The 25,873-nt window shown below is 34.7% G+C and overlaps 1 long non-coding RNA gene across 1 annotated transcript in view; it reads right to left on the bottom strand.

The window, feature by feature from the left end:
- The window catches only part of LOC126955947 (uncharacterized), an 89,706-nt gene extending 66,232 nt beyond the window's left edge, over nucleotides 1-23,474 (bottom strand). Inside the window, exon 1 of the long non-coding RNA XR_007726201.1 lies at nucleotides 23,379-23,474. This is a non-coding gene — a long non-coding RNA (uncharacterized LOC126955947). The remainder of the gene's footprint in view (nucleotides 1-23,378) is intronic.
- Nucleotides 23,475-25,873: the final 2,399 nt, after the last annotated feature.

Genomic DNA, 25,873 nt, shown 5'->3' with positions numbered 1-25,873 from the left:
TGGATAAGTCATAAAAGGCTTACTGGTTTTGGTTTTGAGTCACTTGGAATAGATGTATTCTTGGGTTAAAAAAAAAAAAAAAAAAAAAAAGGGTTAAGTCCTGCCAGGAATATTTACTGTTTGTCCCAAACAAATGATTTTTTAAAGTGCTCTAAGGACAGAAGGTGACTTTTTTAAGTGCTCTAAAGTGAGAAGCGGGCCTAATCAGAAGTTGATATTCACAGCCTGAGAGGAGCTGTGATTTTCTAAGGCCTGTCCGCTCTTTCTATTTTATATTGCTCCTTCCATGGGAACTTGTCGACGAACACTCCTTTCTCAAAACCCTACTGATTCTATGTTCTGCCAGTGCTGCCCAACCTTCTCTTGGCATGATCTGCTGAGGATAATTTGGAATTTCACTGGCTTCTTCGGGAAACTTCTGATCTTCCCACACTGGCCCCCCAAGGTCTCTTTCTCCCCATTGCTTCTGCTCTTCCACAGTCCTTTTGGCACCTCCCATCCTCATTCAGTTCTCCTAAATTCCAAGGTTCCCTTCCTAGGTCCTACCCTTTTCCATGTCAGCCTCTTAATCACTGAACTTTAGGTCCCTTTGTTGCTAGGTACTCAGCTTCCTCCAAAAGCAAATAACTGAGGTTGGAAAGAAAAAAGTCTAATCGACAATAAACTGAATATTTTATCCACTCAGATGGGCTTTGAAGACATCCAGACAACTGCTGGATATTTCCCCAGTCACTTCCCTAAAATGTAGCTTTCAGCTACCATAAGATTACATGTCAGGACAAGGGAAATCTAAAAAGCCTTCTCCACAAATACTGGTGAGAAGTATTTGCCCTCATACTGAATAGGTAACCTCAACTTGTCCCATTTATCTGAAATACAATTCAGATAAAAATATGAAGTGGATATAAAGCAGTGAGTTTGTATTACTATTTTACTGACTTGTGACTATAATTTTAGAATAAATTCTATGTCTCTTAGTGTCTATCTGTATGTATGTGTATGTCTATATATTAATATTATGTTACATATTTTTTTTCCATCTCCAGGTAATTTTACCAAATTAATTTATAAAACCCATTAAAGGAGTTCTATTCGAAATTGTTTAGGGAGGAATGAGCACTTATGTAAATTAATTACTCCTGAAACTCTCAGAAATATAGAAACATTCAAATTTTTTCTTTTTCTTCTTTTTTTTGATTCATATGAGGTAGGATATTCTTTGATATATAAAGCTAGTTTTAAGATTTTCAATAAATAAAAGCAGATATGTCTTCAGAGTTGTAAGTTTTTCTACGTAGATTTACTAGTCAATCAAACTTGTCTCTACGAGATGTTTAAGATTATAAAACTATAAATTTAACCTAGGAACAAATTGTACAATAAAAATAAATTGCTTTCTGGTTCTATGAGTTGAGCTGTTTTTAGATTCCACATATAAATGAGATCATGCAATATCTGTCTTTCTCTAGCTGACTTACTTGATTTAACATAATGTCCCCCAGTTTCATCTGTTATTGCAAATGACAGAATATCCTTCTTTTTAAGACTGAGTAATATTCCATTATATACACAGATGTATACATACACATACAGATATACATACATATATATATATATTTTTTTTTTGAGATGGAATTTCACTCTTGTTGCCCAAGTTGGCGTGCAATGGCGTGATCTTGGCTCACTGCAACCTCCACCTCCCAGGTTCAAACGATTCTCCTGCCTCAATTTCCCAAGTAGCTGAGATTACAGGAATCTGCTACCATGTCCAGCTAATTTTTGTAGTTTTTAGTAAAGACAGGGTTTTGACATGTTGACCAGGCTGGTCTGCAACTCCTGACCTGGTGGTCTACCTGCCTCAGCCTCACAAATTGCTGGGATTACAGGCATCAGCTATGGCGCCCAGCCCTATATTTTATATTTTTTATGACAGACATTCTAACGTGTGAGATAATTTTGATTTGCATTTCCCTGATGATTAGCGACATTGAGCACCTTTTCATATACTTCTTGACTATTAGTATGGGTTCTTTGCAGAAATATCTTTTCTGGTCCTTTGACCATTTTTTAATGCAGTTATTTATTTTTTGATTTTAGGTGTTTGGCCTGCTATTGAGTCGAATGAGTTCCTTATATATTTTGGATATTAAACTCTTATCAGATATATGGTGTGCAAATGTTTTCTCTCATTTCCTAGGTTGCTTTTTAAGTCTATTGATTGCAGAAGCTTTTCGGTTTGATTTAATATCATTTGTCTATTTTTGCTTTTGTTGCCTATGCTTTTGGTATCACATCCAAAAAAAAAAAAAAAATCATTGCCCAGACCTATTTCAAGAAGGTTTTCCATATGGCTTCTTCTAGTAGTTTCATGGTTTCAAATATTACATTTCATGTTAATGTAATTAATCTTATCTTAAGTCTTTACTATTTTGAAGTTATTTTTGTATATGATGTAAGGGTCAACTTTTATTTTTCTGCATGTGGATATCCAGTCTTCCTAACACCATTTATTGAAGAAACTATCTTTTCCTCATTTTGTATGCTTGGCACCCTTGTGAAGATCCATGAACTGATTTCACTCATAGAAGCAGAGAATAAAATGGAGGTTGTCAGGGGCTGGAGGAGGACGGTAAAATGGAGAGATGGTGGTTGAGGGGTACATAGTTTCAATTATGTAAGATGAAAAAATTTGGGAGATCTAATTTACGATAAACTTACCAAAAATTAATAATATTTTTGTGCATTTGAAATTTCCTAAGATTGTAGATCTTAAATGTTCTTACCACAAAGGAAAAAAGGAACAAAGGAAGGAAGGAAGGAAGGAAGGAAGGAAGGAAGGAAGGAAGGAAGGAAGGAAGGAAGGAAGGAAGGACGGACTTTCTGAGGTGATGGATATATTAATTACCTTGATTGTAGTGATTATTTCACAATGTATATGTATGTCAAATAATCAACTTGCGCACCTTAAATATACACAATTTTTAATTTTCAAATATGCCTCAATAAAAATAAGTAAAGTCTTTCACGTATCCTGTTTGTCTTGGTCAACCACATTAAAATATAACTGTCTAAAAACTAAAAATAATCAAAGTTAAAATTAAAGCAAGTTATGAAACTGGCAGACCTATCAGACACGTCAAAGATTCAAACCAGGAAGGGCATGGAAATCCGCAGGATGCCAGGTTCATATTTGCTTTGCTGCTGGTTGGAAAAAGCCTATGTGATGCCAATAATTCCCATGCCTCCATATGACAGATGCTTCTTTCTCCTCACATTCTACAGTGAATCCTTCGAGAGAATAGCAAAGACCAGCTTTATTTAGACTTGTGAAAATGTGAAGATGTTCCAGCCACTATGATTTTCCACCTCTTCTGTCAAAAGAAATTCTAATTCTACATTATCTGCATGCCTTTGAAAGAATCAGCTGTTGGCTTTCTGAGACCAGATTAAAACAGAATAATAATTATTAACATATGTCAAATATGTTTGATAATGAAGAAAGGAGAAAATACGTATAAAGAGATAAAGGTGAGACATGTTGAAGTAAAAACATTGTGTTGTATGTCCAGGAACCAAAGTCTAATCCACTTCTGACATTAGTCCTGCCTTTTGAACAAAGTCACCTAAAGCTCTTGAAAAATTAAGCAGTTACTTAAGTCATTCAGTAAACTATAAAGTATTAGAAATTATGTGATTAGATATGTGCATATACTTATTATATATTTGTGTGCATATAAGAGTATGTATAGTGTGTATAAGCATATGTATACATACATATATACATGTATGTTTATATAGTGTGTTTATGTATATATACCTACATATATGTAGGTATACAAACATATACATGTATATGTAGGTATACAAACATATACATGTATATGTAGGTATACAAACATATACATGTATATGTAGGTATACAAACATATACATGGTATTCCTACACACATGTAGATATGCAAACACATGCATGCATACGTATGCCTACATACATGTAGGTATACAAACACATGCATGCATACGTATGCCTACATACATGTAGGTATACAAACACATGCATGCATACATATGCCTACATGCATGTAGGCATACACATACATGCATATACAAACACATACATGCATACGCATGCCTACATGCATGTAGGCATACAAACACATACATGCACGCGTATGCCTACATACATGTAGGCATACAAACACATACATGCACGCGTATGCCTACATACATGTAGGCATACAAACAAATGCATGCATCCGTATGCCTACATACACGTAGGCATACAAACACATGCATACATATGCCTACATACATGTAGGTATACAAACATATACATGTGCACACACACATATATATATAACGTTACATATATACTTGGCCATCAAAAAGCTCTCAAATTTTCTTTTTTCTTCATTCCCTTTATGAGCTATTCAAAAGTTCAAGTATTCTTAAACACAGGCAATTTGCATGGTGCTGTTAGAATACATATATTCATTATATGTCTATAACAAGACATGCACTTTCTTATTATAAAAAGCTCTCAAATTTTCCATTTCTTTACTCTGCAGGCTCAGACTCTCTTTGAAAACCTAAGACTATATGCTAAGGACTTTGAATATCAGTCAGCAGATAATGTTAATTAATCCATCTATTTCATCCTTCTGTCCATCCATCCATTCATCCATTCAGTGTTCTCCAGACTCCAAGGTAGTAGATAGTGACATGGTGAGGTTTGATATCTAACAGGAAAGAAAATAAGAAATTATCCCAGTTCTACTTCATTGTTACTATTTGTTTGTTTCTTGATTTAAGTACTGTTTTTTAATTTATAGAAAGGATGGCAGATAATGGGTTCCTGAGGGAAAGGAGCATGTATTCTCATATATCTCCAGGAATTAGTGAGGTACTCACAAGTATTTGGAAAAATGAATGTATGAACATATATATACATGAAGGCACTTCAAGGCTAACATGCTGAAAGCTTCTCTAGGAATACAGAATTACTTGAAGAAATCTTGTCTGAGGTTTATTATGAGAGATGAAATCAGAGACTCAAAGAAAGGAATATTTCCTTATTCCTCTTTTGTTGAAACTTTACCATGTTTGAGCAGTGGAGGACAATGGAGAGAGGAGAAAAGAGAGGAAAAGGAGAAAGGGAGGAAGTGGGAAACACAGTCTGCAGTGCTGTACACATGGCCAAAAGAAGAAAAAAGTAGATGGTGTATAAATGTAGCATTACTGGCTGGGTGCAGTGGCTTATGTCTGTAATCCCAGAACTTTGGTAGGCCAAGGCGGGCGAGTCATCTAAGGTCAGGAGTTTGAGACCAGCCTGGCCAACGTGGTGAAACCCAATCTCTACTAAAAATACAAAAGTTAGCCAGGCATGATGGCAAATGCTTGTAATTCCAGCTACTTGGGAGGCTGAGGCAGGAGAATCACTTGAACTCGGGAGGCAGAGGTTGCAGTGAACTGAGATCTAGCCATTTTACTCCAGCCTGGGCGATAGAGCAAGACTGTCTCAAAAAAAATAAAAAGAGTAGCATTACCACTAGTTATCCATAGTCCTCTGCCCCGTCATTTCAAATCCAAGTCATTTCTATTTTAAAAATAATGAAAATGTTGTACCAGTGCCATTAATGAATATTAATCTAGTTAAAATATCAATTTTTAAAAATAAATTTAGAAACAAAAAGTTCTATTCATCTGCTTGCCACCAAAAAACAAGAGAGAGAGAATTGCTTAATGTATATCAAGCATGGCAGGAAAAAAAGAAAAAAAAACATATGCTTAACGTTTTAGTTTCTTTGCCTCTGTGATGTTTGGTGATTGCTTAATATATGTATGTTAAAAAATAACTAGACGTGATGGTTAGCTTTGTTTGCTATTATAGTATGTCCGCCTGAAAACTGTTTCCAAAATTTTTTTGGTAACTTGCAACCTTAACGCTATGCTAAGTAATACATATTTTAAACTCATATTAATTTTAAATATTAAATATATTAATAGATTGAAGGCATTAAATATTAAAGATATAAAAATTATTAACTAAAAATCATAAGATAAACTCACTTATTAAAAAATCATAAGTTTAAATTTGTACTTTTGTCATATTATTTTTATATGGTATAGAAAGGCTAAATATATTTCAGTCTCTTAACAAACATAAAATATTCTATAGCAGAAAATTTTTTGCTTTAGAAAATATAAAAAATTCTTCCTCATAGAATTCATATATTCTATGAGGAACTATACACTTTTAAAACTTGTGAGATGAAATAGTCACAAAATTTTCTAGTGTGCTATAGAATGTTGGTATGTGACAGACAATTCACAATTGCCTACTTTATAGTTTTCTCCATAAAAGAGAGGTCACTAATGGCTAAAATTTATAATTAATATATGTAAATGAAATTACTAGAAACCGTAAGCATAAAGGAAAACAACTTTGTAGGCCGGGTATGTGAGGTATGAAGAATATGTTTTTGTTCTGAAGAAATGAAAATAATTATATTCTAAGATAGAATATAGGGCCAGGCATGATGGCTCACGCCTGTAATCCCAACACTTTGGGAGGTCGAGGCAGGCGAATCATGAGGTAAGGAGATCGAAACTATCCTGGCCAAAATGGTGAAACCCCGTCTCTAATAAAAATACAAAAATTAGCTGTTTTTGTATTTTTATTAGTGGTGGCACGTGCCTGTAATCCCAGTTACTTGGGAGGCTGAGGCCGGAGAATCGCTTGAACCCGGGAGGCGGAGGTTGCAGTGAACCAAGATCGCACCACTGCACTCCAGCCTGGTGACATAACAAGACTCCATCTCAAAAAAAAAAAAAAAAAAATTATATGTGTGTATATATATATATATATATATATATATAGAGAGAGAGAGAGAGAGAGAGAGAGAGAAGGAGAGAATGACTGTTTATTCCAAAATGAGAAAAAAGTATAGATGTGTTTAAAAAAAAAAAAAAAACAAGAAAGAGAAGAAGAAGGAGGAGGAGGAGGAGAGAAGAAGAAGATTGTATAATAGGTGTGAAGGAAAGGAATTTTCTGTGTACTCCAGCTGCTAAGATTGAATGGATTTACTTACAAGTTTTTAAAACATACTGACCCTTAATTTCAAAAGTCTACTGAAGCAAAACTAGAATAACACAGTTTTCTTGGATTATTGGTCTGCTCTTATTAGTAAATTGTAACATGGTGTTCTTCATCTTTTAAGTAGGCTGCCTAGGACACAAAATTTTTTTTCTTCTATGTAAATAATTTTCCTATGATTTATGTTCATTTAATTGGGTCTTTTATTACTTAGGAAAACTAAGTCATCTCAAAATCAAAGGAGTTACATTTTGCTTAAAACAATGTAAACTTCTTTATTTGCCTTTGCCTTTGGAATTTTTTTTTGTCATTTTGGTTAAATAACTTCTCTGTCCATATGTATACACACACACACACCACATATATATATAGAGAGAGAGAGAGAGAGAGAGTTTCATAGTAATCTTTGATCTGTTATTCAAACCTTTTAATATTCTTGACAAACTTCCTAAAATCAAATCTAAACGAAGTCTTTCCAATCTCAAACTAATTTTAGGATTTTCCAGAGGGTCTGGGGGGGGGGAGAAAAAAAAAAATATATATATATATAAAGGTTCTCCTTATAAAAAGAGAGATATTAAAATGTTTCATATTCTAAGTTACAAGGGAAACACTGTAAAATAAAAAGTGATATTTAACCTTCTTTATATTTGTTAGTCATTTCAAGTATTATGTCATTTAGAGATAGTTTTACATTCATGCTTTCCTGAAAGCTTTTGCAAAGTACAGATTTATGATCATTTTAAGGTCATGCCATTAGACTGGGTAAGAATTTCCAAAACTCTAATGAAGAATCTGATGTGTTCATGAAACTGTTACCAGAAAAAGTGGTCTAGATTCAGATACCCAGAGAGGGTTCTTGGATCTTGTGCAAGAAGGAATTCATGGAGTCTCAAAGTTCAGTGAAAGAAGCAAGTTTATTCAAAGTTACTCCATTGCAGAGTACAATGTCTTCAGAAAGCAAGTGGAGGAGCGCACCATATTTGTTTTAAGTTTTTGTGTATAGAGGTCTTTGCTATGCAAAGACTAAACTAAGCTGTACTTATGTACAGGTGAGCAGACAAAATGACAAAATTTATTATTCTATTGAGTTAAAGAAAACTACCCTTGACATTTTAATGTGTGAGTACATCAAAGCATAAGTGTTATTTTCTTGAAAGCATATATTTTTATGGGTATTGGGACATCTGGACTGTCTACTGTTGTCAGAGTGTGTCCTTATAGGTTTAGGCTGTTTCCTCAACTATAAACATCTCAGGACCATGGGTTGTGACTGACAAGGAAAGTGCCTTGCTTGTTTAAAATGGAGTTGATTTTAAAATGGTGTTACTCTCCTGGGCTTCTGCTTCTGTAACAAAACTACTAACCCAAGATCAAGCAAACAGTGATTAATTACATGGAACTGAACGAACTGAAATACAATTATTATGATTTTTGTTTTGGAAAACTGATAGTTCTTCAATGTCTTGTTTTCAGATCTAATGGATGACTTTGTTCTTTTCTCTTAAGCTATCTATAGCTTACAGCTATTTGGTAAAGTATGCCATTGTAAACAAAAATGAAACACTTATTTTTTTCTTCCTATCTAATCCTCTGAAATTCAGAAACTCTTATTAAATATTCATATTTTTATGGCAATGTCGTTATTTGTATAAGTTCAATAAGAATCTGTTCTCCTTGTAACTGGACATAATTGGAAACATTGGTTACATTAGTAAGGCTTTCACTGGAATGTCCAGTTTTAAGGAACTAAGCTTGACTTTATTGAGTCAGCGCTTTCAATAGCCTCTTGGGAAAAACCAAACAAACAAACAAGAAAAACAACCTGATAGCAGGCTTACAGGATTTCTGACCTTACAGATGAGTAAAACAGGTTGCTTGCTGGCAGGCCCAGGAACCTTCCAAATACTGGAAATGTTGAGAAGAGATGAATTCATTGAAATCTACAGGTATTGTGGATGACATCTGATGACAAGCTCCTCTGCTTAACTTCCTAGCCTCAGAGGCTTTTAAATACCTAATCTGAAATTCCTTATGAAAAGTTTTACCAAAGCAAAGTGAAAAAAGAGCCTATGTGGTCAATTACTAATCTTGCCACTTTTAGGTAAGTAATCAGGCCAAGTTTAATGAGACTATAAGTAAATTAGTCTTACTGTAATTATATTTGACATAAGCTGTGTGACTGAGGAGAAAACAATGTTTCCATGAAAAACTATAGGAAACACATATGGATAATAAAATCTAGTCCCGTTCACTGTAAAGTTTTGTTATCTACTTATAAATAGGACTGGATCTTTAATTATTAATAGTTTTCTCCAATATCTGGTTACAACTCCAGAAATAAATGTTCTTAAATTGTCTCCCTTCTGATTTGGAATTATTGAGAACAAAAACTATCTTTTTTCCTGAGGACTTGCAGGCTGATGCTGGAGGATTTCATACAAACTTAAGAGAAATCTTCACAACATATCATGTATAGACAACCTTCATTCCTGTTGGCATCTGGGCAACTCAGAAAGTTCACTGGAACACCCAGTGACATAACCAAAGATATTCAAACTATAAATCAGGAAAATCTATGAAATTGCTACCATTATCTTCACTCCACCATCTTAAAATTATTCAGTCTAAACATCTAGAAATCTTAATTGACTTCTCTCTGTCCTTAACTTGATACAACCATTAACCTTTGTTTTTCTCTTATTGCCATAAACATACCTCCTATTAAATGACTGATTGCTCGCTTCATTTGGGTGGTTGACTACTCCCATCTATACCACTGCCTCCCAAAATGAGATACAATTGTTTAACTGGATAGAACTGTTCCCAGTGCTGAGAGACTAGTTCAACGGGATGTGGGGCAATTTACCAACTCGGCTTCTGAATTGTGAAGCTTCTTGGGGAGGTTTCAGGTGGATGAATGGTGGGGTTCATGACATGATACCCCATAATATGACAACATAGCATATTTAGTATTTTTAGCTGCAGTCATTTGAGTAATGGTAGGTGATAGAAGGATTCTCTGACTGTCTTCCCTGAGGCAGGTCATAAGACTTTCACATGAGAGGTGACCACCCTGTCCTGGAGAAAAGGAACCTCCTGTCTCCAAAGATGGAGGAACTTCAAGAATAATCTGAAGGCATAGGCTTTGCTGAAGGGTAAGTTTCCCCCAGTGAACTGGGAGAAAAAAACCTTAGCTTTTTCCACGACTTTTCACTCCTTATCAAACTTAGTGTAAAGACACTCAGATTTAATCATATATTTAGGTCTTAATCTGTTTATTAAAGCTTTCACATCATGTGACTTTTATATTAAATAAATGTTCATGCTCTCCTCTTGTTAATCTTTCGTTTCAGAGACCTAGTAGAGAACCTAATGGGTTAAAAGGAAAATAATTTTCCGCTACACCTTCTAAGCTAAACATAATTAGAAATAGATTTCTCCACTCCTGTGCAAGAAAAAAAAATCTAAACATTAAAAATAAACAATCTTGCTTCCATTTCTGAAATGATCCAAATTTTATTAAGCTATACTTACGTGGTCTGGTTAAGGTGAAAAAAATTATCTTTAAGATAGTGTATTCAGCAACACAAAACTATTTTTTATTAAAATAACATTTCTTTTTGCAATTGATGGGGTGATGTAGATGATTTTAACACAGTGAGAATCTCCTTCAAAATATTTAAATGTTACACATCATGCTAGCTCCTCCAGAAAAAAAAAAAAAAATCATTAATCTGGCTGCTAATGAAAACCTCTGAGATATTCTAAAATTAGACAGCAAGCAGTATTATGCTTGCACTTCACTGGATATTATTTAAGTAAATTAGAAAAACATTGTTTAGCAAATTTGAAGGAAATTAGTCAGTAAAGAATATTCCCTTATTGAGTCACACTATAAAGACTGTTTTTACAATTCCATCTTAAATACAACTGCTTTACACCAAATCAGCAAGATCTGCCAGGTTGATACATCTTTTTCTCATTTTTCAATCTCTTTTCATTAATCCCAACACTTTTTTTTTTTTTTTTTTTTTTTTTTTTTTTTGAGACGGGGTCTCGCTCTGTCATCCAGGCTGGAGTGCAGTGGCCGGATCTCAGCTCACTGCAAGCTCCGCCTCCCGAGTTCACGCCATTCTCCTGCCTCAGCCTCCCGAGTAGCTGAGACTACAGGTGCCCCTCACCACACCGGGCTAAGTTTTTTGTCTTTTTTGGTAAAGACGGGGTTTCACCGTGTTAGCCAGGATGGTCTCGATCTCCTGACCTCATGATCCGCCCCTCTTGGCCTCCCCAAGTGCTGGGATTACAGGCTTGAGCCACCGCGCCCGGCCCCAACATTTTTATTTAATTAAAGCTTGACTATCAATAAATGAGCCTGAAAAATAGTTTTTAAAGACAGACATTAATGGTTTGCATGCTAACAAAGAGCAAAGCTGGAATAGTTTCATACGTGCATTCCCAAAGAATATGTATTTATAGACATTGTAGTGAATCAAAATTAAACTGATATTTTTATTAAAATCTCTTTAAAGAGACAAGAGCTGCCCTTGGCCACTAGGTATAAAGTATTTTACCATATTATCTTTTAAAGGAATTGCTTTCAGAACACAATTTATTTTAGCTGTAATGTACACCACAAGAAACATAAAATATTGTCATAACAAAAACATTTCATTGAGGAATTGATGCCCTCAGGCAACACAGAGAATGTTACCATCAGGTTTTGTAATATAACAAATATTTGATATGTCTTAAAGGATCCACTATTAAAGTGTTTTTATGAACAATGATATTAGATCTTAATACTCACGCTTATTTGTGTTTTTGATTACTCACTTATTAATTCTAATAACAAAAGGTCATAGAGACTTAAAATCTAAGAAAAAATTAAATTAAATATTAGAGAATTTTCTTGAATAATGCATTGTTTGAATAACCGGACTGTTTTAATTAGCATTTTCCACTGTATATTTATTTATAACCAGACAAGGGAATAATTTACATGCAAACTATCGAACCATTTTTCCGCAAAGTTTAGATAAATAGAGAAAACCTTAAATAACCAGAAGTGGACAAATATGATAGCTAGCTTTATGATAAGGACCATATTTTACCCTGGAAATACAGGTTAAAATCATAATATGCACCTCCCTTATGAAACATAACTATGTTATGCTGTTTTCCCATATGCCATCCAAGCAAAGATCTTCTAATTCCATTGAAAATATGAGATCAGAGATATAGAAGGATCCTGGAATCCATTTTAATGCAAATGGCCAAGTACTAAATATGTTTTAATGATTATCAGAGTTTGCACAATTCCAAGATTGAATGCACCTTCATTGCATATAATGTGTGCGTGTGTGTGTGTGTGTAAATATCCTTTTAGCTGAAGTCCTGCGAAAAACATGACCTCAGTTAGAAATTGACATTATCAATAGATATTTTCAAAGTTTAAAGGCAATATCATAAGTAACAACAAAAGATATCTAACTCATCTATAGTCTAACATTTAACTGTTCATATCTAAATTCTAATATTAATGAGCATCTCTTGATCAAAGCAAATCATGTCATAGGACTTATTTTCCAAAAGGAGGACCTCATATGTAATAAGACCAAGCCAGAAACAAAAATAAAAATTTAATCTGGTGTTATGTTTGCAAGTTTTCATAACTGGAATCTTACTGAAAGTAAACAATTCTGGTTTAACCTACCTTTTTAGCATTTTTGCCATTAATTAATGGATACATTATAGTTAAATTTTACCTTTTGCTTTCTAATTTGAGATGCATATTTGATAATATGTATTTAAGGTAACAACAGAAAATAATATTATCCAAGACTGATCCATAATAACAATTAATAATTAATATTTTCTCAAAAAGAACATTAAATAATAGGCTATATAATTATCGTGAAATTATATTTCACGTGAAATTATATTATCGTGAAATGCCTATTCCTAATACAAGAACAAAACTGCCATAGTAATTTACTTTTACAAAGATTTGTAATTTTTTATAGCTAATACTCTTAATATTAACAAACCTAAAAAAGTGGAGTGATTTGGATGTTCAAGTACAGGATAAATATAAACATTGATGATTTTAGGAAACACAGTAACTTGATATCCAATCTTTTTTATTGAACATCCAATTAAACATCCAGGTTTTTGTTTTGTTTTGTTTTTTGTTTTGTTTTGTTTTATGTAAGGAGTCTCGCTCTGTCGCCCAGACTGGAGTGCAGTGGCGTGATCTCAGCTCACGGCAAGCTCCGCCTCCCGGGTTCACGCCATTCTCCTGCTTCAGCCTCCCGAGTAGCTGGAACTACAGGCGCCCGCCACCACGCCCAGCTAATTTTTTGTATTTTTAGTAGAGACTGGGTTTGACCATGTTAGACAGTATGGTCTCAATCTCCTGACCTCGTGATCCTCCCACTTCGGCCTTCCAAAGTGCTGGGATTACAGGCATGAGCCACTGCGCCCGGCCTAAACATGCAGTTTTTAAAAGTGTGTGAACACACTTATCTATAGAGTTTAACAGAAAAAACTATTTTAAAAATAACTGAGAACACACAGAAAATCATTTTAAACATGCTGTTAAAATTCAAAACTACACAGAAAGAACTTGATTTAAAAACATAAAATTTTTAGAAATTTGAATAATAAAATGCTCTATTAAAGTTTACAAAAGAAGGTGCATTACATTTCTTTAAAAGCAAATAAAAGGTAATAAATACTCAAAATGCAAATTATTTATTTTTTCTTTTCTTTTTAAAAATTTTCTTATTTTTAATTTTTGTGGGTACATAGTAGGTGTATATATTTGTGGTGCACATAAGGTGTTTTGATATAAGCATGCAATTTGAAATAATCACATCATGGAGAATGGGGTTTCCATCCTTTCAAGCATTTACCTTTTGCATTACAAACAATCCGATTACACTCTTTTAATTATTTTAAAATGTACAATTAAGTTATTATAGTCACCCTGTTGTGCAATCTGTTGATGGACATTTAGGCTGTTTCCAAATCTTAGCTGTGGTGAATAATGTTGCAATAAACATGAGAATTCAGATAGCTCTTTGACATATTGATTTCCTTTCTTTTGGGCATGTGCCCAGCAGTGGGACTGCTAGATTATATGGTAGCTCTATTTTTAGTTTTGTGAGGAACCTCCAAACTCTTCTCCATAGTGGTTGTACTAATTTACATTCCCACCAACAGTATACGAGGGTTTCCTTTCACCGCATCCTCACCAGCATTTATTACTGCCTAATGGATATAAGCCATTTTAACTGGTGTAAAATGATATCTCACTGCAGTTTTGCTTTGCATTTCCCTGAAGATTAATGATTTTGAGCACATTTTCATATGTCTGTTTGCCATTTATATATTTTCTTTCGAGAAATGTCTATTTAAATCTTTTGCTGATTTTTTGATTGGATGAATTGATTTTTCATATAGAGTTGTTTGAGCTCCTTATATATTCTGTTTATTAATCCCTTATCTGATGGTTAATTTGCATATATTTTCTCCCATTCTGTGGGTTGTCTCCATCTTTTTGGTTGTTTCTTTTGCTGTGCAGAATCTTTTTAACTTAATGTGATTCCATTGGTTCATTTTTGCTTTGGTTGTTTGAGCTTGTGGGGTATTACTCAAGAAATTTTTGCCCAGACCAGTGTCCTGGAGATTTTCCCTCAATGTATTCACATAGTAGTTTTATAGTTTGAGGTCTTAGATTGAAGTCTTTAACCCATTTTGATTTGGCTTTTATATGTGGTAAGAGATAGGGGTCTAGTTTCATTCTTCGCATATGGATATCTAGTTTTCTCAGCACCATTTATTGAAGAGACTGTCTTTTCCCCAGCACATATTCTTGGCACCTTTGTCAGAAATGAATTCATTTTAAGTGTGTGGGTTTGTTTCTGGGTTCTCTATTCTATTCCATTCGTCTACGTGTCTGTTTTTATGCCAGTACCGTGTTGTTTTGGTTATTATAGCCCTCTACTATAATTTGAAGTCAAGAATGTGATTCCTCCAGTTCTATTCTTCTTGCTTAGGATGACTGTGGCTATTCTGGGTCTTTTGTGGTTGCATATAAATTTGAGGATTGTTTTTTCTATTTCTGTGAAGAATGTCATGGATATTCTGATAAGGATTGCATTGAATCTGTAGATTGCTTTCTGTAGTATGGACTTTTTAACAATACTGATTCTTCAATCCATGAATATAGAATATTTTTCAATTTTTTGGTGTCCTCTTCAATTTCTTTCATCAGTGTTTTGTAGTTTTAATTATAGAGATCTTTCACTAGTTTTGTTTAGCTAATTCCTAGGTATTCAATTTTACTTGTGGCTATTGTAAATGGGATGTCTTTTTTCTTTTTCAGATTGCTCACTGTTGGCATATAGAAATGCTACTGATTTTTGTATGTTGATTTTGTAACTTGCAACTTTACTGAATTTACCAGTTCAAATAGCTTTTTTTTTTCTGCAGCCTTCATGTTTTTCCAAATATAAGATCATGTTATCTGCAAACAAGGATAATTTCACTTCCATTCCAATTTAGATGCTCTTTATTTCTCTCTTTTGTCTGATTGTTCCAGCTAGGATTTCCTGTACTATGTTGAATAACAGTGGTAAAATTAGCATTTTGGTGGGTTCCAGATCTTAGGGGAAAGGCTTTCAATTTTTTCCCATTCAGTATGATACTAGCTGTGGGTCAGCTATATATGGCTTTTATTATGTTCAAGTATGTTACTCATATCTGCAGTTGTTTTTAGAGTTTTTATCATGAAGGGATGTTGAATTTTACCAAATGTTTTTTCAGCATTACTTGAAATAATCATATGGTTTTTATCCTTCATTCTGTTGATATAATGTATCATATTGATTGATTTGTATATGTTGAATCATCCTTGCATCCCAAGGAGAAAGGTCATGATGAGTGTTCTTTTTAATGTATTGTTTAATTTGATTTTGCTGAGGATTTTTGCATCAATATTCATCAGAAATATTGGCCTGTAGTATTTTTTTTTTGATGTGACTTTTTCTTGTTTGGGTATCAGAATAATTCAGGTCTCATAAAATGAGTTTAGAAGTATTCCTTTCTCCTCTATTTTTTGGGAAAGTTTGAGTAGGATTGATAATAGTTCTTCTTTAAATGTTTGGTAGAATTCAGCAGGGAAGCCATCAGGTCCTAAGCTTTCCTTTACTGGGAGAATTTTATTATGGCTTAAATGTAGTTACTTGTTATTGGTCTGTGCAGGTTTTGAATTTCTTCCTGGTTCAATCTTGGTAGGTTGTATGTATCTAGGAATTTGTCCATTTCTTCTAGATTATATCGGCATATAGTTGCTCACAGTAGCCACTAATGATCCTTTGAATTTCTGCAGTATCAGTTGCAATGTCTCCTTTTTCATTTCTGATTTTATTTATTTGGATCTTCTCCCTTTTTTCCTCAGTTGGTCTGGTTAAAGTTTTGTCAATTTTGTTTAACTTTAAAAAAAAATTGTTTCACCAATCTTTTAAATTGTTTTATCAATTTTAAATTTCTTTACTTCTGCCCTGATCTTTATTATTTCTTTTCTTTTACTAGTTTGGGGGCTGGTTTGCTCTTGCTTTTTTAGTTCTTTAAGATGCATAATTAGATTCTTTATTTGAAGTTTTTCATCTCTTTTGATGTAGGCACTTATAGGTATAAACTTTCTTCTTAGTAGTGCTTTTGCTATATACAAATGCAAAATTGTTTAAAATTTAATTGTTAAGAAAGAAGTATATAATTAGCTATATTCACTATATATAACATAAGGATTAACTAGCCTATTTGCTGAATTGTGTATAGCAGTATCTATCAAATATGAGGTGAATTGCCTTTGACTCAAATTTAATTTTAGTGTTTATTGTAGAGAAATCATCGATTAATACTAATGCAAAATATATTCATTAGAATTATTTTTGCAGAATTATAATAATGTCAGCAAATGGAACTAATCTAAATGTCCATCAATAAGATATTTGTTATAAATTATAAAGATCTATGCAATGAAATATTATGAAGGTGTTGAAAAGAATGTGTATTTACACTCATTGGAAAGAATATATTACTATGGCATATTGTTAACTAAAAAAAAAAGAATTTTAAAATGGTTATGTAATTGAAACTTCTTATTTACACTATGATGGAGTAATGAGAAATGACTCACTCATTCATTACAAAAGAATCTAGAAAATTGGATAAAAAACCTGACCCTTGAGAGAAGGACATACCTCAATATAATAAAAGCCATCTATGACAAATCCACAGTCAACATATTACTGGATGGGGAAAAGTTGAAAGCTCCCTCTGAGAACTGGAACAAGATATGGATGCCCATTCTCACCACTACTCTTCAACACAGTATTGAAAGTCCTAGCCAGAGCAATCAGACAAGCGAAATAAATAAAGGGCATCCAAATCAGTGAAAAGGAAGTCAAACTGTCGCTGTTTGCTGATGCTATGATCGTTTACACAGAAAATCCTTAAGATTCTTACAGAAAGCTCCTAGAACTGATCAAAGAATTCAACAAAGTTTCCAGATACAAAATTAATGTACACAAATCAGTAGCTTTTCTACACACCATCAGCAACCAAGCTGAGAATCAAATCAAGAACTCAATCCCTTTTACAATAGCTGCAAAAAAAATAAAATGCTTAGAAATATACCTAACTGAAGAGGTTAAAGACTTCCACAAGGAAAGCTACAAAACACTGCTGAAAGAAATTGTAGATGACACAAATAAATGGAAACACATCCTTTGCTCATGGATGGGTAGAAACAATATTGTGAAAATGACCATACTGCCAAAAGCAATCTATAAATTCAATGCAATTCCTGTCAAAATACCACCATCACTTTTCACATAATTAGAAAAAAATAATTCTAAAATTCATATGGAACCAAAAAGGAGCCCATATAGCCAAAGCAAGACTAAGCAAAAAGAACAAATCTGGAGGCATCACATTACCTGATTTCAAACTATACTATATGGCCATAGTCACCAAAACAGCATGGTACTGGTATAAAAAATAGGCACATAGACCAATGGAACAGAATAAAGAACCCAGAAATAAACCCAAATTCTTAAAGCCAACTGATCTTCAATAAAGCAAACGAAAACATAAAATGGGGAAAGGACACTCTTTTCCAAAATGGTGCTGGGATAATTGGCTAGCCACATGCAGGAGAATGAAACTGGATCCTCATTTCTTACCTTATACAAAAATCAACTCAAATGGATAAAGGACTTAAATCTAAGACTTAAAACTATAAAAATTTGAGAAGATAACATTGGAAAAATCCTTCTAGACATTGCATGAAATCCTTAGGCAAGAATTTCATGATCAAGACCCAAAAACAAATGCAGTGAAAACAAAGATAAACTGTTGGGACTTAGTTAAACTAAAGAGCTTTTGCATGGCAAAAGGAATAATCAACAGGGTAAAAAGACAACCCACAGAATGGGCAAAATCTTCAAAAATCTGTACATCTGAAAAACGACTAATATTCAGAATCTACAATGAACTCAAGCAAATCAAAAAGAACAAAACAAAAATCCCATCAAAAAGTGGGCTAAGGACATGAATAGATAATTCTCAAAAGAAGATATACAAATGGCCAACAAACATATGAAAAAATGCTCAACATCACTAATAATCAGGGAAATGCAAATCAAAACCACAATGTGATACCATCTTACTCCTGCAAGAATGACCATAATCAAAAAATCTACTACACTGCTGGTGGGAATGAAAACTAGTACAATCACTATGGAAAACAGTGTGGCGATTCCTTAAAGAACTAAAAGTAGAACTACTATTTGATCCAGCAATCCCACTGCTGGGTATCTACCCAGAGGAAAAGAAGTTTTTATACAAAAAAGATACTTACACATGCATGTTTATAGCAGCACAATTCACAACTGCAAAATCATGGAACCAACCCAAATGCCCATCAATCAATGAGCGGATAAAGAAACTGTTATATACACACACACACACACACACATATATATATATATATATGATGGAATACTACTCAGCCATAAAAAGGAATGAGTTAATGACATTCACAGGGACCTGGATGAGATTGGAGACTATTATTCTAAGTGAAGTAACTCTGGAACAGAAAACCAAACATCATATGTTCTCACTCATAAGTGGGAGGTAAGCTATGAGGATGCAAAGGCCTAAGAATGACACAATAGACTTTGGAGACTCAAGGGGAAAGGGCAGGAAGGGAGTGAGGGATAAAAGACTACAACTACTGTGCATTATACATTGCTCACAAATCACCACTAAAGAACTTGCTAATGTAAGTTTATCCCTTCGCCTTCGACCGTAAAACACAGCCGCCCCCAAAGGGGCCATCTCAGAAGCCTACCTTCAGAGGCCATTCTCTTTCTCAGGGATGTTCCTTGCTGAGAAGAAGAATTCAGTGATATTTCTCCTATTTGCTTTTGAAAGAAGAGAAAAATGGCTCTGTTCCACCCACTCACCAGCAGTCAGAGTTTAAGGTTATCTCTCTTGTTCCCTGAACATTGCTGTTATCCTGTTCTTTTTTCAAAGTGCCCAGATTTCATATTGTTCAAACACACATGCTCTACAAACAATTTGTGCAGTTAACGCAATCATCACAGGGTCCTGAGGCAACATACATCCTCCTCAGCTTAGGAAGATGCTGGGATTAAGAGATTAAAGTAAAGACAGGCATAGGAAATCACAAGGGTATTGATTGGGGAAGTGATAAGTGTCCATGAAATCTTCACAATTTATGTTCAGAGATTGCAGTAAAGATAGGCATAAGAAATTACAAAAGTATTAATTTGGGAAAATAATAAATGTCCATGAAATCTTCACAAGTTATGGTCTTCTGCCATGGCTTCAGCTGGTCCCTCCGTTCGGGGTCCCTGACTTCCCGCAACACATAAATACATCTTTATTGTCTGATTCTCCTCCTGTATTATTTACTCCTTGAGGTCGAAGACTTCATAGCCTTATTTCACTAATATATTCCCAACACCCAGTACCTGGCACAAGGTAGGAAAGCAGTTATTAAACAAACTGAAGGACTAAATAAATGAGCCAATGAATGAATTAATGATAGCATGGAAGATTATTCAACAAAATGTTTTATGGATATAATCAGCTGATAGATCATGGATAATAACATTCTTCTATGTACATTTTTCTACTTATGCTTAATATCACTTGAAATATCTCTATATGCATATTCTTTAGGATAAAAGAATATTTTTAATGTTTTGTTTATATATTGAGGGCTTAAAACAACTCAAGAGCAACATTAGGATAATATTACTTCAAGGAAGCTTGTAAAGGAGGTATTGGGCAAGGAAATCCTACTAAAAAATTATCTTAAATGTTCACTGCAGTGAGAATCAAAGCTTTAGATACCAGAAAAATGAAGAGTATAAATAATTAACTATTAGGAAAACAAATATATTTGTCTTTTTTTTTTTTTTTTTTTTTTTTGAAATGGCATTTTGCTCTTGTCACCCAGGCTGGAGTGCAATGGCATGATCTTGGCCCACTGCAACATCTACCTCCCAGGTTCAAGTGATTCTCCTGCCTCAGCCTACCAAGTAGCTGGGATTACAGGTGCCTGCCACCACACCCAGCTAATTTTTGTATTTTTAGTAGAGATGGGGTTTCAACATGTTGGCCACCCTGGTCTCGAACTCCTGACCTCTGGCAATCCACTGGCCTCAGCCTCCCGAATTGTTGGGATTACAGGCATGAGCCACCATGTCTGGACAGATATTTGTCTTTTTAAAAAACATATCAAAATGAGAGGTCAAGCTAGTCCTATCCAGATTCCTTCACATTCTTCAAATGTACGGGAAGAGGCCCTTCCTGAACATGCTACATACAACCAGTAAATACCTCCCCAAAAAAGTAGCTCTTCTCCTCCTACCTCTTTACATTCTTTAAATGTAAAGAACCCACACCTTAGCATCATGCAATGTACCCTTGTAATAAGCCTGCACATATAACCCTTGAATTTAAAATAAAAGTTGAAGTGGATAAATCCACATAAAGAACAAACTTTTTATGTACTTAATTGCCTGAACCTAAATTTCATTCAGAATTCAGAGTTCTGCACATGATACAATAAAGAACATTCAGATGTGATTTCCCTTGCAAAGTATATACAGAGATCCCAAATGGTAAGTTATAGCTCTTCTTCAAATGATGCTCACTAATTTACACACAAAGACATTCTGCATGTTTGTGCTATTCTATAATCTTACTCACAAGGGAGATTTCCATTTGGAAAAAGAAGTAAATTATGAAAATTTTTCCTCAGTGTTAGTATATGTAATTTCTATGGTAAATATAAAAATTACAGGATATGTAGTTATGATTCCCATTCGATTTATTCAATAATTAAGTGTTGAGTGAGTCTGTTATGCTAACAATTATGCTAGATCATGAATTGTCTGAGTATGAAAATAAATGTTAACAGGTTTCTAGCCTTCAAAGACCCATGGCCTTTTTCCTATTAACAAAACAACCATTTGACTTGAAGTTATGTAACGTAGGAGTAAAACCACAGAAAAGCACAAGCTTTGACAACAAACCAAGTAGATCAAAATTCTAACTCACTCTTTTTCTTTTTCATTCTTTTTTTTTTTAGAGACAGGTTTCACCCTGTTGCCCAGGTTGGAGCACAGTGATGTGATCATAGCTCCTTGCAGCCTCAACCTCCTGGGCTCAAACAACCCTTCCACTTCAGCCTCTTGAGTAGTTAGAATTACAGATGCACACTACGATGCCCACCTAAGTTTTTAATATTTGAAACATTTTTGTAGATGGAGTCTTATTATGTTCCCCAGGTTGCTCTCGAACTCCTGGCCTCAAGCAATCCTCTTGCCTAGGCTTGCCAAAGTGCTGGGATTACAGGTGTGAGCCACCACACCCAGTCCTAACTCACTCTTTTAATACATATATGCTATTCCATTGTATGGATGTAGCAGTATTTATCCAACCAGTCCTCTATCGATATAGTATGCATTCAGTGTTTTCTGTAATTAGGTGACATAAGACAGTGCTGCAACAAACACCCCTGCACACAGAGCCTTATGTTCTGATGTGTTTATTTACACAGAAATTAAAAGCAATAGCCTCCAGATTGCTGCAATCGTCTAACTAGTGTGCCTGCTCTGTCCTTGCTCTTTTATCATGTACATAAAAATTGTAACTTAGACCATGTCAGTCTTCTGCCCCAATCCATCAGTGGTCTGTCAGTTCTCTTAGAGCAAAAGACAAAGTCCTTCGATGACCTGTGTCTCTCTGTGAATTGCTCATCTTCATCCTCGGTATCATTTTGACCCCATCTCCTACCACTCCCCACCACAGTTCCTTCACTCCAGACACACTGGCCTCAGCACTATTCCCTGAATCCAAAACAATGCAAGCCTTCACCTTGGAATTTCTTGCATTTGCTTGTTCCCTCTACTTGGAGCTCTCTTTGCGTAGGTCTCTGCACGCCCCACTCTCTCACATTCTTCAGGTCTCCTCCACTCAAGTGTTACTTTCTTAGCGGCGCCCTTCCAGAACATGCTAAATGCTAAATAAAAACAGTAACATACCTCCCCAAAAGAAGTAGCTCTTCTCCTCCTACCTCACCTTATTTTGTTCAAAGCGTTAATTACATTTGACATACTTTGGATTTACTTGTTTATTTGTTTATTTTCTGTTTCCAGTCCTACTCCAAATAAGAGTACCACCCACAGGGGTAAGGACTTACTTTTTCCACTGCCATATCCCCAGTAACTAAAATTGTGCCTGGCGCATAGTAAATGCTCACTTGATTTTTATTAAATGAATTGATAAAGGAATATGAGAGACTCAAAGCTAGGATAGATGCTGCCAGATTAATTTCCCCAAAATGTTGCTGCAATCAATATTTTTCTGCAAGATGTAAGAATGATTGTAACTACTTCCCCACGCTTTTACCAACTCTAGACATTATCATTCTTTTTGTTATTTGTGTATGTACTTTTTGTCTAAGGGATAGTTGCAGCTTTTATCAAGTAAATGTGAAATTCTAATGTGTATCCAAACACGCATATTTAATTTACTTCAGTATGTTCCTAAGTGACAGACTGTACAGAATGCAAACAGAAACAATGCAGATAACTAAAGTTTCGAGCTAGTATTTTCAATAGTTCATGTCCACAGATTTTTAGCTCCAACAATTAAAATGCAAATCAAATACCTCTTCAAGGAGACCTGTCTAAGGCAGCAGTCTCTCAGTTTCAAGGAAGCATCTTTCAGCCAGCACCGTCCTTCTGTGAAATAAGCAGCTTCTTTGGCAAGTCTGAAAGAAAGAATGGGGAAAATGAGAGGATCACTCATTATAACTACCCTCCTGGAGTTCTTTCAAGAATATGCTTCCATGACAGATAAAGGGAATTCAGAGGCTAAGAGGCACTCTGTTAAGATTTACAGGCGGCTTTGGCACAGATCCAGATGCAAGAAAAATAACAAATGTGAACAGGAAAAGAAGGATGTGACAGAGTGAGAATATCCTTCATATGACATGAAAGGCAGTGATTCTGGGGATGCAAACTCAGCCTGTTGAATAGTCCTTGAAAATGGCATTTTAAAAGAACATCAAGCAGTTGGAAGACCTATGGGGAAATTGACAGGATCCAGAACTAGACAGTCGTGTTGAAGTATTGTAAGGCATGGATTTGCTTTAAAAATGTCTCAGTGTTAAAAGATAATATCCATTTGTAGTGTAGAAATTACAAAGTCGGGTCATTTTTTGGATAGTTCTGAGTTAATAAAATGATAGCATAAACCAAAATTAACACTAAATGCAGTCATATTTCACTTTCAAGGTATTCTTTTCTTTCATATTTAATAGGGTTTTGGGAAGGAAGACAGGTACCTTTCCAAATTGCAAACTACAGATGTCCTACAAAACCCCAAAATATTCAGGCCTACTTCAGAAATTAGCCAAATCCCGCATTTTGGAGATAAAACTTAAGTTGGAGGTAGAGCCAATAAAAAGATAAAATACTGCCAGACTACAGAAGACTCAGATGATTTCAATGATGTTGCCAACAGATGGTAAATGCAGGGCAGTGGAAGATAATGCCAAAATAATTACCTCTCAAGCCAGAAGCCAAACTAGGGAGTATGTTCTGAGAAATAATTATTCTACTCACTGCTCAGGAAAAGGACACGCACACACACAAATATTAGGAGGAAAATAATCAAATCTGTAGAAATAAAGGAATAGTACTTAGGTTAAATTATTCTATCAAAGGAAATGGAAAAGGAGAAAGAATAATTTAGATATGCCTCTTAAGAATAACATTATATGAAAGTAATTCAATAATAATAATGTTTGCCTTTTTAAAGCCATATGTGCAAGGCCTTGTGTCAAATGCTTTTATAAGTATTTTCTCATTCAACTCTGGATAATGCTGTGAGCTTGATTTTATTATTACTCAGGTTTTACAGGGGGATAAAGAAGTTAAGTTCTCTTTCCAAGGTCATATAACTTGTAAGTGGTGGAGCCAGGATCCACTGCTAGACATATTGATGACAGAGACTCCACTCTCGGATATTTCACTGCATAAGGTCACATTTTACAGGTAAACACCTAAAAAGCAGCTTAACTTTCTATCTGAAGGCAACCCAACTATGTAACCCTGGTATATGACAATGTTACTCTGTTCACCTAAGACTCAAAGACTCATTGATACAAACATTTAATTGGCACTTACTGTATCACAAATGTCACACTAGGCACTAGGGAGAAGATAATTTCAGCTCAGGAAGAGTATACTGTGTAGTGGGTGCTATTAGGCCATTCTTGCATTGCTATAAAGAAATACCTGAAACTAGGTAATATACAAGAAAGAGGTTTATGTGGCTCACAGTTCTGCAGGCTGTACAGAAACATAATGCCAACCAGCACCTGCTTCTGAGGAGGCCTCAGGAAGCTTTTATTCATGGTAAAAGGCGAGGCAGAAACAGGAACTTCATATAGTGAAAGCAGGAGCAAGAGAGAGAGAGTGTGAGCAGGAGGAGCCACACACTTTTAAATGATGGGCTCTTGCAAGAACTCACTATCATGAAGACAGCACCAAGCCATAAGGGATCTGCGTCCAGGATCCGAACACCTCCCACCAGGCCCCATCTCCAGCATTAGGAATTACAATCCAAGATGAGATTTGGGTGGGGACAAAAATCCAAACTATATCAGTACAGAATAAGATAGATATATAAACAAATAATCATAATGCAATGCAAGAAATGGCATGCTAGCAGATACATTCATGGGAAGGTGGGAAGAAAGAAAGGGATGAGAAGTAACTGAAAGAAAGAAAACAGAATATCCAAAGACATTAAGTTGGCATTCACAAAAAAACATTCAAATACGGAATGCAGACCGTGACCAAAGAACATAACTATTAAAAATGCATGAAAAAATGCATGGAATAATTTTGCTGAAGAGTGTGCTCATCTAAGTAACTTTGGAAAGGAGTAAAGACTGTAAGACTAAATGCAAAGGAAACTTAACATAAGCATTATACTCTCTTTGATAAAATTGTTTTCCCTGAGGATATAGTTAACAGTTATTTAAAAACTACGTATGTATATTGTAATTTTACAAAAAAGTAAATGGATGATGGATGATGAGAGTAAGATTTCTCACTATTGGAGCGGTAGATAACAGACAAGCAAAGAGACAAG

This window comes from Macaca thibetana, chromosome 6, assembly GCF_024542745.1.
Source record: "Macaca thibetana thibetana isolate TM-01 chromosome 6, ASM2454274v1, whole genome shotgun sequence".
Lineage (NCBI taxonomy): Eukaryota > Metazoa > Chordata > Mammalia > Primates > Cercopithecidae > Macaca > Macaca thibetana.
The sequence above is the reverse complement of the archived record's forward strand: the minus strand, read 5'-3'. Positions and strand labels throughout refer to the sequence as shown.